Genomic DNA, 8,291 nt, shown 5'->3' on the forward strand with positions numbered 1-8,291 from the left:
AATATTCTAGGAGGTTCCCTGGCTGGTTATTTAATAGTGAAAATATAAGTTGAAGGTTAATGTATCGGAAGGAAAACACAAAACAAAACAAAACAACAAAACCATTATCGCTGGTGTTGGGGTTTTAGATTAAAGATGCAATAACGGGCGGGCCGCAGTCTGGCTGCGGAGTGGTCTGGGAGGCCCCGGTGGTGCCGAGAGCCTCAGGACAGGAGAGAAATGGAGCCTCCCTTTCCAGTGGGGAAGCCTCGACCCCGCATGGCGCGTGCAGCTAATTATTTATAATGACCTCAAAGATGATGGGGCTTCATGGACTTTTCAGGCTGAGCAGTTTGCAATGCTAGTAATTTCCTCTCCTGGTCGCTGGGCATCTGTGTTAGACACGCGGCCGTTCGTGGCTAACATTTGTTAGGGAGTCGGATAAAATATTTGTCTAATCTGGGAACTGCATTTTTAGCTGCACCCTCATTGGAAACAGAAATTAAGCTTGTCATTAGATGCTGGGCCACCAGAGTTGCCCGAACAGGGTAATGTATGTTCCATTCGGTGCTATACTTGGTCAGGTTCCATACGTATCGTATTCTACATTATTTTATTAACTTTAATATCTGCACTTCCTATTACCAGACATGCCCCTCATTCAAAGCACAGAGGCACAGTTCTCTAATCAGAAGTGACAGGCTATATACTTTCTCTCAGCCATTACTCGGTAGCCTAGAGCGAAGAAGTCTGTTTCCTTGAAAATGTTTTGAATTGGGTTATTTTTATTGAAGTATTAAAGTAATTCTTCAGATTTTAGGCTATTATTTAAGTACTTTTGGGAGAATACAATAACCTCTGGATTCCATAGGCTTCGTGACTTTCACAATCCAAGCAGCTAAATGCATCTTCTTAATGCTGGCTCTGGAAGTATCTGAGGCCTCATCTCACCAGCAGAAGCCCAGTCAAGTCAGGTAATTATAGAAAATTAGCAGGCTAAATTAGTTGAGGAAAACGCAAACACGTGATATTAAAACGGCTCACAAAATATAGGTCCCAGGGATCCGATTTTCAGCGACAAATGAGCAGGTTTTAAGGATAAGCTCTCGGTGGGTTTTGTAGTTTCCTCAGCATCGCGAGTCGCCTGGTGGAGACAGCGGAAGTCAGAGAAGGCAGGTGTACCTGGAGAGTGAACCCACGATTCCAGAGGAATTTCCAATCCCCTTGCCAGGCTCACTGACCATCATGTTGGCGGAGATGGCACCGAGGGAAGGACCAGGTGTGGCTTGTGAGAGTAAAACCCCCCGACGCCAGATGGCTGACCCTGTGGTAGGATACTTCTCGAGGTCACAGCTCAAGCCACAGAGAGTCTCTTTGGCTTCTTCCTGAAATACCCCCATTTTACCCCCAAAGGGATCAATGCAGGTATGCTCTGGAGCAGCTTGCCTGGGACACCCACACGGGCACGGTCCTCCTGTGTTTTGCAGGCACAGGGAAGGCCGGCGGCGTGTCACCACGGGTTTGAGTCAGAGGACCAGCCCACTGTGCAAGGTCTTGGGTATGTGGTTGTCTCGGGGAGTTCTTTCTGCAGTGCCTTCCTCATCTGTCAGAAGTGGCCCAGGGAGAGGATGCCATCTGCCCAAGGCCACGTGAGCAAATGGAGGTGGGCCATGGACCCACGGTCAAAGCCCGGACTTCGACGATGCCATGCTGCCCGTCATATAAACACAGGCCAAAGGAGACACTCGCTCCTCCTCTCCCTTTAATCGAGTCTCAAGGAGGTTTCATCGGCAGCTGATCATTTCTAAATATCCAGGGAGCACAGGTGTCAAGAATCCTTAAGGAAAAACAGTTGACAACACATGGGTAAACAGAAAACAGGAAAAGCGGCATTGGAAAAAGAGATGGGGCCTGGGTTGCTCCCGCATATGCATCAGAATTAGGAAGCACTGGCAGGATTAGCCATGTGCAAACAGCAAATCCAAGAACAGAGCCGGACTCCAGGGAAAAAATCCTGGCCAATAGTCTGGGCCTTGTCCTGCAGGATAAAGTACAGGGAACCCAGAACTTCTGGAACTTGGCAAGAACGCACAGAAACCGAGTTGTGCAGAGGTGCTAGAACAGATGTGGAGTTGAAAACACATTCAAGTGCAAGTGTCGGAAATGTCCTGGCCCTGGTGGCAGCGGGGTTGGCTTTCTCTGAAGTCGCCAGTTGGAGGTGGCCTAGAACTGGATGGAGGTCCCATTGGGTGACTGCTTTGGGTGCCACAGTGCTCGTCGAGGAAGGACATCCCTGCCCGAACATGTTGAAATGCTGGCCAAATGGCTAGGGAGGTTGCTACCACCAAACTACATGTGTGCACTAACTCACCTGTGCGTGTGTGCGCATGACAACTACCCACGGCTTTAGATGTATTGTAACCTTCTTAGACTGGCATTGTCACACCCATTTTAGAGATGAGAAATGAACAGTCTTTGGTCTCGGCTCAGCCCAAGCGACCCAGCTCAACAAACACAGTTTAGTTGAAGGTAAGTACGGCCAACAGGTAACTCGAGGCAGACAAAGAAAAGTTTGGTGGGGAGAGAAATCTCTATTATATATTCATTTCCTCAGGTTGCCTCTGTAATAGTGGACTCCCTGTGAAATCATTTATCATCTCTGGCAAAGATGATGGCACTCACCAAATAGCTTCCCTGTCCTCCTAAGTTTCCCAGTCCTCCTTGCCAGTACAAGGGCACACCTTCTTCTAGCCCAAGAGCCGCCTCCAGGAGAAAGCCCAGCAGAGCCCGTGTGTCTGACTCCAGCTCTCTCTGGCTTCCTTTGCCCGGACGATCACACAACCCCGGCCGGAGGTGCTGGAGCTATGAGAACAATTCAGCCTGGCGCAGTGAGTCAGGTGGAACTTGGGACAGCTGCCCTAGGGAGGCCCCAGCCCCACGACAGGTTTTGTGAGAGTGCAGGAGTCCCATTTGTGTCACGCCACTGAGATTTTGGGCATTGGTCGTGAGAGCAGCATAAGGCCGCTCTATCTCGACCTGCTCCGTTGTCTGGGCCCTGGCTTTGGTGAGCCCGCGAGTGACTCTCCCCAGGGCCAGGACACGAATGCTCCTCTTCCTCTCCCTGCTGCCTTGTGGGCTTCCCATCACCTCTGAGATGACTGACTCCCCATGAAGCCATTTGTGAGCCTTGTGTTAGGGACGCAGTATCCAAATGAATTGTATTGTCTTTGTAGACGTTGCTGCGGACTCCTCCTTGCCGAAATTGACTGTAACAAGTGGGGTTTCCACTGGAGGATCATTTATATTTATCTGAGCTGTCACCAACTCCTTATTTAGTTTGCATAAACTACCCGGGACAGAAGAGGAATCTCCCTGGACCCTGCTTATCTGGTAAAAGTGGAGCTTGTGATGGTGGTGGACCCCGCCTCCCCGAGACCTCCCTCCATCCCTTTTAGTGGTGAATAATCAGACATCAAGCCAAGGGATGAAAAGATAGATTTATGGCGATATCTAAAAGTCAGAACTAGAGGATGAGTAAACACAACAGCAGATGTATAAGAATGTAAGTAGAAACACTATTTTACAATAACGTGTACTGAAACACATTTATGTACGGGAAACTATGAAAAATAGCTCCCTTTAAATGATTTAACATTTGCTCTCTCTTATATAGAGTTGAGTTTCCAGTGGGAGAACAAAGACATTCATAGCTCTCTCGGCCCTCATGAAAATCCTTCTTCAAACCTTCTGGAATGTTCTACGGAGGCAGTGGATGGCTCAGGAGCAAAGAGGGGGGCTATCTTGAGTGCACCTGTGTATGCTCGCTGCCCTGTCTTCCCGGGGCACGTGGGGTCATGACCGGACTTCAGGGAATGAGTGAATCTCCAAGAATCGTCTGCCTGATACCGAGCCCTTTCTAGTAACCCTTTTCATGAGGAGCCCCGTGCTTGGCTCCTAGCGTAGTTCTCCTGTGAGAGCAATGTATTCCAGATAACTCATTTTGTCTGGCGACAGGGATAAAAAGCATTAGTTAGGTAAAAGCTAATTTCACAATGTTGGTCCTTCTCAAAGACCTCATCAGGCATGACGTTTTGTGGCTCGTTTGCTTATACGGGAAAGGATTCCAGTAAGTGGTGTATATTCCATAACCACGGAGGCAGAGTTCATAGTCCTTGGAAGCGACTGGAAGGGTCTTGCTTGGGGTTTTTGAGCACCTCAAAGACCACGGAGGGCTGAGTGGACCTCTGGACTGATCACGTGAACCAGAGCTGGTGATGACTGCACAGCGCCACGGAAGCACAGAGGTGCCACAGACGTGACAAGGCCGCTGGTTGCTTAGTCTGGCCCCCACACAAGGACCCCTTTCTGTCCTCGATTGGTCTCTCGTATTGGAATCAGCTGCTGGTTTTGGTGTCTGGATGACTTGTGTTTGTGGCTGTTTGCTGCCATCAAGTTGGCCCTCGCCTCAGGTGATCCCAAATGCTGCCTGATCCTGCATTGTGGATCAGAGTCCTGTGATCCACAGAGATCTCATGGGCTGAGTTTTAGAAAGAGGCTACCAGCCCTTTCTTCCTACTCTGTCTTAGTCGGGCATCTCTGCTGAAATCTGTTCTGTGTCCTAGCAACATGCAAGCCACCAACGACGGATGAGCGGGGGCTGACAGAGTTACATTGACTGGGAATCGAACCAAGGTCTCTCATGAGCATTCAGCCACTGAACAATTTGGCCCAACCAGAGGTTAGTGGATGATGATAGGACACCCTCAGGGCCTGGGGGCTCAGATAGTCTTTCTGGACACGAGTTTCTTTCTCACCTGGGCACGCCATGGATGCTGGAGGTTTGGATAGTCTATGACCCCTGATGCAGCCAGCTTTAAGAAAGCAATCTGAATGAACTATACGTGTGGCCCCACAGGTATTGGCAGTATTTCAAAGTGAGAAGTAGAATGTGTGGCTCGCAATCTTTTGTGTTATGTTTGTGTAGGCACATGTGTGCTGCCCGAGTGTAATTGCTTGGCTCAGAAATCTGGGATGGAAAATACAATCACGTAGGCGTGCATGCGTTTGCTTTCACATATGTTGGCTCTCAGGTTTCAGTCCTATCAAGCCGGCTTCTCTCTCTTCTCTTCTCCGGGGCCGCTGAGCGCCCCTGCACTAAATGCAACATTAAGGACCGCGTAATTAGCCACCTTCATGCATTTGTTCCCAAGATGGATCAGCGATGTTTGCCTTTCTTCAGAAGAAAACATCCCTCTAATAGTATTCTGTGGGAAGCTATGTAGAGAACAATGAACAGGAATATCTGGAAATATATTAAGATATATGTGCATATATTGGACATTAGCACCATACACTAAGCATATTGGGAATATGCCTCAAAATATTTCAAACATTGTTGACCTTTGTTATATAATCCAGGGCTCAGGGAAACATATTTGCATAGACTTTGCAATATATTGTAAATAACTACATAGGACAGTGTGTATTTTTCCTTAAGATGCAGTATTATAAGCAAGACATTAAATTATGCCTATCAGACAAAGCAGCCGGATCTCTGCGTTTTTTTATAGCACATTCTATTGGGAAGACATCCCTGCTTCTAAAAAGCACATGCATTAACTGTCTGATTCATGCGGTGACATGTGGCATATCGAAATGCGTTATGGATCTCTCAGGAATAAAAACAACATAGCAAAACCATCACCTTGGGATGTTCATTGAGTGAATATTTTACAGACACACTCCTTTTATATTTATATAATAATTTAGTGTTATGACAATTTTTTTAGCAGAGTTGGCAGTTTTTCTTTTTTATAATGGTACTATATTTGTGAGCCTATTAAGTGCATATGGGATAAACTACAGAAAAAAAGTATTTTTCATAATCCCTCAGGGTGCTTGTAGCAAAACAAAACAAAAGAAAACAAAACAAAAAACCCCAAACCCCAAACCAAAGCTAAGCACCCATTTGGTTTAGACACCTGTGAATAAAAGGTCAGGCAGAACGTTCCATTGCTTAGCATGACAGCCAGGGCCATCCTGAGAACCTTTTGGAGTTCCGTATGGAGGGGGTGCCAGGATTTGTGGGGCTTCCGGAAAGAACTTGATACCTCCTGGCCCTTCTCCAAGGGAGCCCAACCCCTTGGAAGGGCTGTCAAGTGCATAACAAAGAACCGAAACTGTGGGTCCCTTCTCCCTCTCCGTTCATCTCCCCTCAACCATGAGCCCGGCTGTTCCCTGGCTTGGCTTGGGTCCCTAGGAGCCTCTGGCAGGGCCTGCTGGCATGTGGGACCATGCATCTTTCCAGTCAAGGCCCCCACCTGGGGCACTTGGGTGCTTATCCCCTCTTGTGTCCCCAGAGGCAGAAAAACATAGCCACCTCTCCTAACCAGCAGCAAGATGAGTCCGACAGAGAGCAGGGGGCCCTGGCAGAGGCAGCTGGTCTCCAGCACTTCTCTGCTCTCCGCAGCCACCCTCTCTCTGTCTCCCACCGCTGGGAGAGCAGGTCCGCAAAAGGAGACAGTGGGCACTTCTCAATCTCTCTTTTTCTCATTTTCCTCTCAAAGAACTTATAAAAATGCAAAAATAGAGTGTGGCTATTTGGGGATTTTTATTTAGCGGTTGCCTGCATTTTAGTATGTTTCAGGCGAACCCGTACACTGCGATTCGACTGGCCTCAAATTAAACTTCCTCAATATAGGAGCGCTGTCTGTGAAGGAGTGGACAGAAAGCAGCTGGGGGGAGGGTCCCCCCCCCACACACACTCTCCCTCCCATAGCCAGCTGTGTGGCCCTGGTGGCAGTGGCAATGGCCCAGGTGAGGGGTAGGGCGGGGACATTCAGAGGAGCCCCAGGGAGTGAATCTCCAAGTTCTCAGGAGCCCCCGGACGGGACTGCCTGCCCGGCATGTTGCCACCACTCTATCTTGCCAGCTCTGCAGATCTCAGTTCTGGCCCCACTTAAACGTGGGAAGGTAGGTCTGCGGATCTAGTTCTGAAGGACCACCCCTTGAGAACCCCGTTGAGCACAGTTCTGTTCTACACAGTTCACACGAGGTTACTGTGAATCCGAGTCAACTCCATGGTGACCGGCTAGCTGGAGATTGGTAGAGTGGCCACACTGGGGCCCAGAGTTGGAGTCCCTGAGGACTGAGAGTGGAGACCTCCAGCCTGTGGGGGCACCTGTGTGAAGAACAGCCGGCAGGGCGATTCCTCCCCTGCAATGGTCTTCCCAAGTTTCCCAGGGCCTCTTTACCATCTGCCAGATTCCAGGCTGAGATGCTAGGACTACAAGAGTCTTCACCCTGAAGCACTTTAGTTACTGCTGTGTTGCGTTCAGTGAACAAAAGTGCACTTGGTCTCATGGTGACCCCGATCCAAGACCATAGACCTTGTGTATGTCCCGTATGGTCTTCCTGGTCACTGCTGTGCTTGAGTGTGGTGACCATGATGCAGTCTCTGTGCGTTTCTATCTCCAGGGACTTAGCACTAGCTAGAAGCATAGTTTACTGTGATCCAACACATTGCAGCCTGATAGAAAATATTGAAGTGATCTCGACTATTGAGTTTTTCGGAGCCCTGGTATAACTACAGTAGGCTGCTAGCCTCAAGGCCAGCAGTTCAAAGCCAGCAGCTGTTCTGCGGGATTACAGTCTTGAAAAAGCCACAGGGCAGTTCTACCCTGACCTACGGGGTCACTACGAGTCATGTTGGCTTGGTAGCAGTGAGTCTCCGGAGCTTTTGGCACCTCCTGGAATGTTATCCAGGGGCAGACTACCTAAATTGCCTCAGCCGAGTTTGGTCCTGGAAGCTGGGGGCACTGGAGCAGGTATGAAGGTGCAGAGACGGCTGCCCTAAGGAGGGCACAGTAGATCGGACTCACAGGGTGGTGGTGGGGGAGCTGCAGAGTCATGGGTGAAGACAGAGCCTGGGTGTTCCTGGGGAGACAGTGGAATGGGGGCGGGGGGGCGCTGGGAGAGCCCCAGCCATTTAGGGTCATTAACATTCAATTCTACTTACTCCTTCAATACCACCTGGATCCTCCTGCCGCCACTCTGGTTGCCAGGGCAGAATGTTCCAGGCTGCAGGAGAGCCCTTCCAGCGCTGAGTCTGTCCAGGCCAAGGGGCAGTGAGTGCTGCCTCTGGGGTCCGAGGGCCCGTTCTCTCTATAGGGAGGGACTTGGTGAGGCGAAGCCAGCACCTCCAGCCCAGAGGCATGGGCTGGCTGGTACGGTGACATGCTAAATGAGCCCCCCTTGAAGGGGAACTGCTGCTTGGTGAAGGGCTTGACTGACCAGAAAGTCAAGCCTACTCC

The sequence above is a fragment of the Echinops telfairi genome, unplaced genomic scaffold (genome assembly GCF_000313985.2).
Source record: "Echinops telfairi isolate 266 unplaced genomic scaffold, ASM31398v2 ScPeMD7_2291;HRSCAF=2852, whole genome shotgun sequence".
In the NCBI taxonomy this organism is placed as follows: Eukaryota; Metazoa; Chordata; class Mammalia; order Afrosoricida; family Tenrecidae; genus Echinops; species Echinops telfairi.